A 6211-nucleotide genomic window follows, 5' to 3' on the forward strand; every position below is an offset into this window, starting at 1 on the left:
TTTGAATCTAATTACCCTGTAAGGTATCTACCATCCTGATTTTACAGAGAGGATTTCTTTACTTCTATTTACTCCTATTTCTATTAAAAGTCTTCTTGTAAGAAAACTGAATGCTTTTTCATTGTTCTCAGATCCAAGGGTTTGGGTCTGCCGTCACCTATGCAAATTGGTGAGGCTTTTTACCAAACCTTGTCTAGGAAGTGGGGTGCAAGGTTTTGGGAAGTATTTGGGGGGAAAGATGTTTCCAAACAGCTCTTCCCCAGTAACCAGTATTTGTTTGGTGGTGGTAGCGGCCAATCCAAGGACAAAGGGTGGAATATTTTGTACCTTGGGGAAGTTTTGACCTAAGCTGGTAAACATAAGCTTCGGAGGTTTTCATGCAGGTCCCCACATCTGTACCCTAGCGTTCAGAGTGGGGGAGGAACCTTGACACAACCCTCTCTGCTTCTTCTTCCTCCTACCTCGAGGCTCTTCCAGGAAAACACATGGAGCCAATCCTAACTCTATCCTAGAAGCCCAGGGCGGGGTTTTGATAGCACCTCACATGAGCTGATAGGAGTTAGATTCCATGTAACGGGGCCCTTAGCTTTGCCTGCTCCCTAGCCTTGCTCTCTCAAGACTCTTAGGCAGGAAATGTCTCCTCCTGTCTTTGAGCTTCAGTGGAACAGAAAGAGAGGACAAATTGACATTTCCATCATCCTCCGAGAGTGAGAGAGAATTTTCTCCTCTTCTATTCTAGCCTAGCTAAGAGAGGGAAACATAACCCTTCAGGGGCTCACTGTCCCCTTCAGCGATCTGTAGCTTCTCTACTTCTTCCTACATTAGTGCCAGCTCTACATTGGGCATAGAAGTACTTCCGTGTCAGATCCTTCCCAGCCCTCTTTATTGTCACAGAGATTGTTTCAGGCTGCGGATGGAGTCAGCTCTCTGTCTATCGACAGGGTCACACTGTATCCATTCCTTGTATATTTCTGTAACTCCTCGTTACTGCATTTGTGATGATTTATAAAAACGGGCCAGAGAGTAAAACGAGATGGCATTAAAACTTAAAAAAAAAAAAAAGTCCTGTCCTCAATGTATAATATTGGAAATTGTTTTGTTTTCTGTTTCTTTTATATCAATTTACTGTGCTAAAAAAATCAAGGGAACAGGAAGGAAATTTGTAGCTCAGAGCTTGTGTTAACATGGTTTGAAGATGAGCAAGTTGTGGAGTGTTAAAAAATATTATGGGAAAAACGTTATTTAGAAAGGGAAAAGTGATGTTGTACAGCCAGCAGCTGTGAAGTTACCCTTATATCGATCCATGTTAATGGCCTGGAGCCAATCCCCCCCAGAAACAACGGCTGAGAATTCCGGAGAACTTGGATCCAACAGGGCAGTGTTTGGTCTAGGAACAGAAAATACATGGGCAGATAACAGGTATTAGCTGGATTACAGAACAAAGTTTAAGCTCCACAATGATTACGCTGTGACTACGCTAGCGATTTCCAATTATTATGTTCTGAGTCCTCACATCACAACCCTGCCTAGCCAGGAAAGGAGGGGAAATGTGGTCATCAGGAAATAGATTTTTCCGACATGGAAAGGGTACACGAGGCTGTTCGTGGTTAGCTCAAAATAAACAAAAGCGAGGGGGAACACTGCTGGCTGGGAGGTCACTAGGCAGGAGAAAGGGTTGGGATTCTTCTATGCTCAGATTTGATATGTAGCTGGCAATCTCCCAAATGATGGTCTATTCCGCCCCTCAACATGCAGGCTAACGTTCTCCTTTTGAACTTCAAGTTTCATGAAAGGAAAAAAAACAACGAGGAAGAAAGCATAGAAGCTATGGATGTATTTGAGAAAGGAGTTGGATGGAAAGAAGACAACAGGAGCCACAAGAGAGAAAGCAGCACTGTTTCTGCCTGGTTTTGAACCAGGGACCTTTTGCGCGTTAGGCAAATGTGATAACCACTACACTACAGAAACCGGTTACTGTCACTTTTGGGGCCCTTTTTGAAGGCTCTCTCAGTAGCCACTACATCAGCTGGTGTCACTTTGAAGAACAGGGAAGCAAACGGCACCAAGAACTTCTGTTTTAACTCAGACAATCATCACAAATGCTGCAAGGGCACCTCCAATTTGCACATCTCACAATGACACAAAACACAGACAAATCTCACAACCAACAAAGCTCATATCCACTCTACTTTTTCATGGACATTTCCCTGACAGCTTCCAGTGACAACCATACAAAACACTGAAATGCAGTATAATAAAGATGAGTGAGGGAAACCTGCAGGTCCTTGGGTCACTACAGTTTCTGATCGAAGTATCTGTGGGAAAGGGTTCAGCTTACTGAGGAGGACAAGGAGGTGAAAGATGGACATGCAGATGCTGTGCAAACACCACGATCCCGTAACCAATGCGCTGGGAAATCAGCACTTTGGCTGCTTCCTGCCTGCACAGAGTTGACAAACGGGGCAGCCAAAGCTGAGAAACCTGATACAATGAATCGGGGGGAAAAGCAGATCTAGTTTCTAGTTCTATAAAAGGGCGTAGAGCCTGGGCTTTAAGGTACAGAGTTTTCCAGCAGCATGAAGAAACATGGGGAGTTGGGGTGGGGGGAATATTGTATTTTTTGTTTGACTTGCAAGTGAAGAATAGAAAGTAAATTTTTGTTAGAAAAAGTCCTTCCCCAACTGGGAATTGAGAGTAAGAGCGCAAAATTCTAACCACTGGGGAATGCATGCACACAGATTTTTGTCGGCCATACTAGGCTTTCTCCAGCTACTGTGTCTCCATGTGATGAAGCTGATCGAAATGAGCCAATGGAGTGTGATTTAAACAGACATCTCTATACAGAGACCAGATCACTGACTTGAGATATAGAGTCTTGTGCCTTAGACCACTCAACCCTGCTGACGGTACAGAAAAACCTCTTCGATCAACCCTAGTGAGACCTGGGTTTCAGTTATGGCCAGTAAAGAGCTGAGTATTATTGTCTAGCTGTAGGAGTTAAAGAATTTAAACTAGGAGGAAGGGTCAGTTTTCCCATCACTTCACACCTTTTACATCCAAACCTCATGACTTTCTGAATGAACCGTGCTCATTCAACCAGAAGATGTTGGGGTGGATGTAGGAGTCACTGGGGAAAATTCTCTGGACTCTGTTACGAATGAGGTCAGACCGGATGTACATAATGATCTAGTCTGGCTGTAAAATCTAGGAATCAACACCAAATATGATGTGAAATTAATCCTCAGAAACGGCTCTTCCCCATCCATTCTGATCCCAGCAAAGGGTTATCCAAGGAAGGGGGCTGTTTAGGACAAAGAGAAGAAAGAGGTCTTCCTCTCCCCGGAGGAATTAGGCTCCAGTTTCATCATGTGCTGAGCTGGCTTCTCTTTTCCCACCTACCCAGAGGGTCGCACAATGTATTTCAATGTATTCAAGCTATAGCTTCCTGTAGAGAAGGGGGTCTGAATCCCATTTCTGTCCATAGCACAGACAGTTTCTTGAATGTGTTCAAAGAGGCAGCATTTCAGCTCTGAACTGAGTCAGGCTCCAAGCGTGATGAAAAGTGTGGGAGGAAGAAAAATCTAACCTGCGAAGGAAGGAGACAGCTCCTTCTAAAGGAACTCTTTGTGTTCATTCCTGCTATGTACAGAAGTGGCTGGATACAGCAGATTCTAACCCTTGGTCTCTTCAAGGATAAGGAAAGATCCAGAATGTCCTTTACCTGAAGAAGGGAGATGATTTCTGTGAGGGATGGAGGCCTCATCTAATGGGTTTAATCTGTCACCAGAAGCTGGGAATGGGCAACAGGGGATGGATCACTTCATGAGTCCCTGTTCTGTTCATTCCCTCAGAAGTACCTAGCATTGGCCACTGTCAGAAGACAGGATACTGGTTAGCTGGACCATTGGTATGACATAGCGTGGCTGTTCTGATGTTCATTTTCTAGTGATTGCTCATTAAGTGAATGCAGCTCCCTTTCCCTCCTCAGGAAATACCTTTACTGTGCAAAATACCAGCGCTTTGCACAGAAAGGAGGGAAAGGTTTCACAGTAACAGCCGTGAAAGTAACAAGAACGTCTGGGGGGCGGGGAGGGTAGGAAAAAACAAGGGGAAATAGGTTACCTTGTATAATGACTTAGCCACTCCCAGTCTCTATTCAATCCTAAGTTAATTGTATCCAATTTGCAAATGAATTCCAATTCAGCAGTCTCTCGCTGGAGTCTGGATTTGAGGTTTTTCTGTTGTAATATCACAACTTTCATGTATGTAATGGCGTGACCAGAGAGATTGAAGTGTTTTCCGACTGGTTTATGAATGTTATAATTCTTGACATCTGATTTGTGTCCATTTATTCTTTTACGTAGAGACTCCTTACAATGTGTATGATAATCAAGTTTGGCCATTTCCAGCACAAATCCAGGTTTTCTCCCCCCCTGCCCAAAACCCACTCTCCTGCTGGTAATAGCTTATCTACCTTACAATGTGTATTCAAATTCAAAGAGACTGTTGAATTGGAATTTATTTGCAAATTGGATACAATTAACTTAGGATTGAATAGAGACTGGGAGTGGCTAAGTCATTATACAAGGTAACCTATTTCCCCTTGTTTTTTCCTACCCTTGCCCCCCTCCAGACGTTCTTGTTAAACCCTGGATTTGTACTGGAAATGGCCCACCTTGACTATCATACACATTGTAAGGAGAGGGGTCACTTTAGATAAGCTATTACCAGCAGGAGAGTGGGTTTGTGTGTGGGGGGGGAGAAAACCTGGATTTGTGCTGGAAATGGCCCAACTTGATTATCGTACACATTGTAAGGAGATAAGCTATTACCAGCAGGAGAGTGGGTTTGTGTGTGGGAGGGGTTTTCATGCTTTGTGTGTATAAAAAGAGCTTCTACACTTTCCACAGTATGCATCTGATGAAGTGAGCTGTGGCTCACGAAAGCTTATGCTCAAATAAATTGGTTAGTCTCTAAGGTGCCAAAGGAGGGGAAGGAAATGGACACATGATGGTGCTGTAAACTAAGAAATGAAACACAACAGGCTTGTGTGTACATTGATTCTGAACAGCAAACGAATCTGATTCCCATATCATGAAAAGCCAAAAAGCCATTTCTTTCTATGGCCGGGAACACGAAGAGAAAAGAGTTCCAATAATTCCTGCCCATTTACTTATGAATTCTTTTATGTTATAAAAAGATTTGCCACAAGATTTGTCTGAACGTGAGCTGCCTGTTATTAAAAGCTGGTTCCCCAATTCAGTGCCAACTCCTCTGCTAGAAACACCCCCACGTCCCTGCTCATCCCAGTAGGGGCAAAAAGAGAAACCCCCACTGGGTGCTGCCCTTAACTCCAGGCTGCTGTCCCAGGGTGGGGGTGGGGACTGATCGTTTGCTGCTGGGGAGGGAGGCAGTATAGGCCTCTGGCGCTGAGCTCCTAGCACTTGCCCAGCCCAGGCTGTCCTCTGCATCAGCGGCTGCTCCCCCCATGCTCTCGAGTCAGACATGCAGGGCCCCCAGGGTGACAGAGGCTGGGACAGGGCAGCAGCCTGGCTTGGGCTGGGAAGATGCTGGGAGTTCTCGTTCCCTGAGACCTGGCCTGGCTCCCTTCTCAACAGCAAACAAATCAGTTCCACGTCCCCTCCCAGGAAAAATCAGCCTGGAGCCAAGGGCAGCACTGGACGATTCCCTTTACTTCCCACTGAGGCGTGAGGGAACCCAGGGCGCTTCTAGAAGGACTTTTGGAACTGATGTGGGGAAACCAGCCTTTAATAGCAGGCAGCTCTAATTTAAGCTAACTGGGTTTGTTTGTGTTTTACAATTCACTATCGCACTAGATAATCCTTCAATCCTAGCGTCACCACCAGGGCCATCCTTACCCCTACACAAAGTACGCAGCTGCAAATTTCCTGGCGCCCTGTGCAGCTGGGTGCTGCTCCAGTCACTGCTCCACGTCCTCTCCATAGCCCCCACCCCACTCCACCCCTTCCCCAAATCCCCACCCCTTATCTGCCCCACCCCGCCTCTTCCCAACCCCTGCTCCGTCCCAGGCCCTCCCCCACTCCCCTGAGGACTGTCGGGGTTACCAATCCCCCTTCAAGTCTGGCCTGCAGAGCCTCCTGGCTGAGGCGTCTCCCTGTGCTGGGCCCACTGCCCAGGGTCCCCCTCGGTCCTCCCAGCTGCTCACCGCACCCAGCTCCGGACTGCTCCA

General features: G+C 46.1%; 1 non-coding gene across 1 annotated transcript; it reads right to left on the reverse strand.

Annotated features, from left to right (window-relative positions):
• Positions 1-1895: 1895 nt before the first annotated feature.
• TRNAV-AAC (transfer RNA valine (anticodon AAC)) lies at positions 1896-1968 on the reverse strand. Its single transcript has one exon. It is a non-coding gene; the product is annotated as a tRNA-Val (tRNA).
• Positions 1969-6211: the final 4243 nt, after the last annotated feature.

The sequence above is a fragment of the Lepidochelys kempii genome, chromosome 28, assembly GCF_965140265.1.
Source record: "Lepidochelys kempii isolate rLepKem1 chromosome 28, rLepKem1.hap2, whole genome shotgun sequence".
In the NCBI taxonomy this organism is placed as follows: domain Eukaryota; kingdom Metazoa; phylum Chordata; order Testudines; family Cheloniidae; genus Lepidochelys; species Lepidochelys kempii.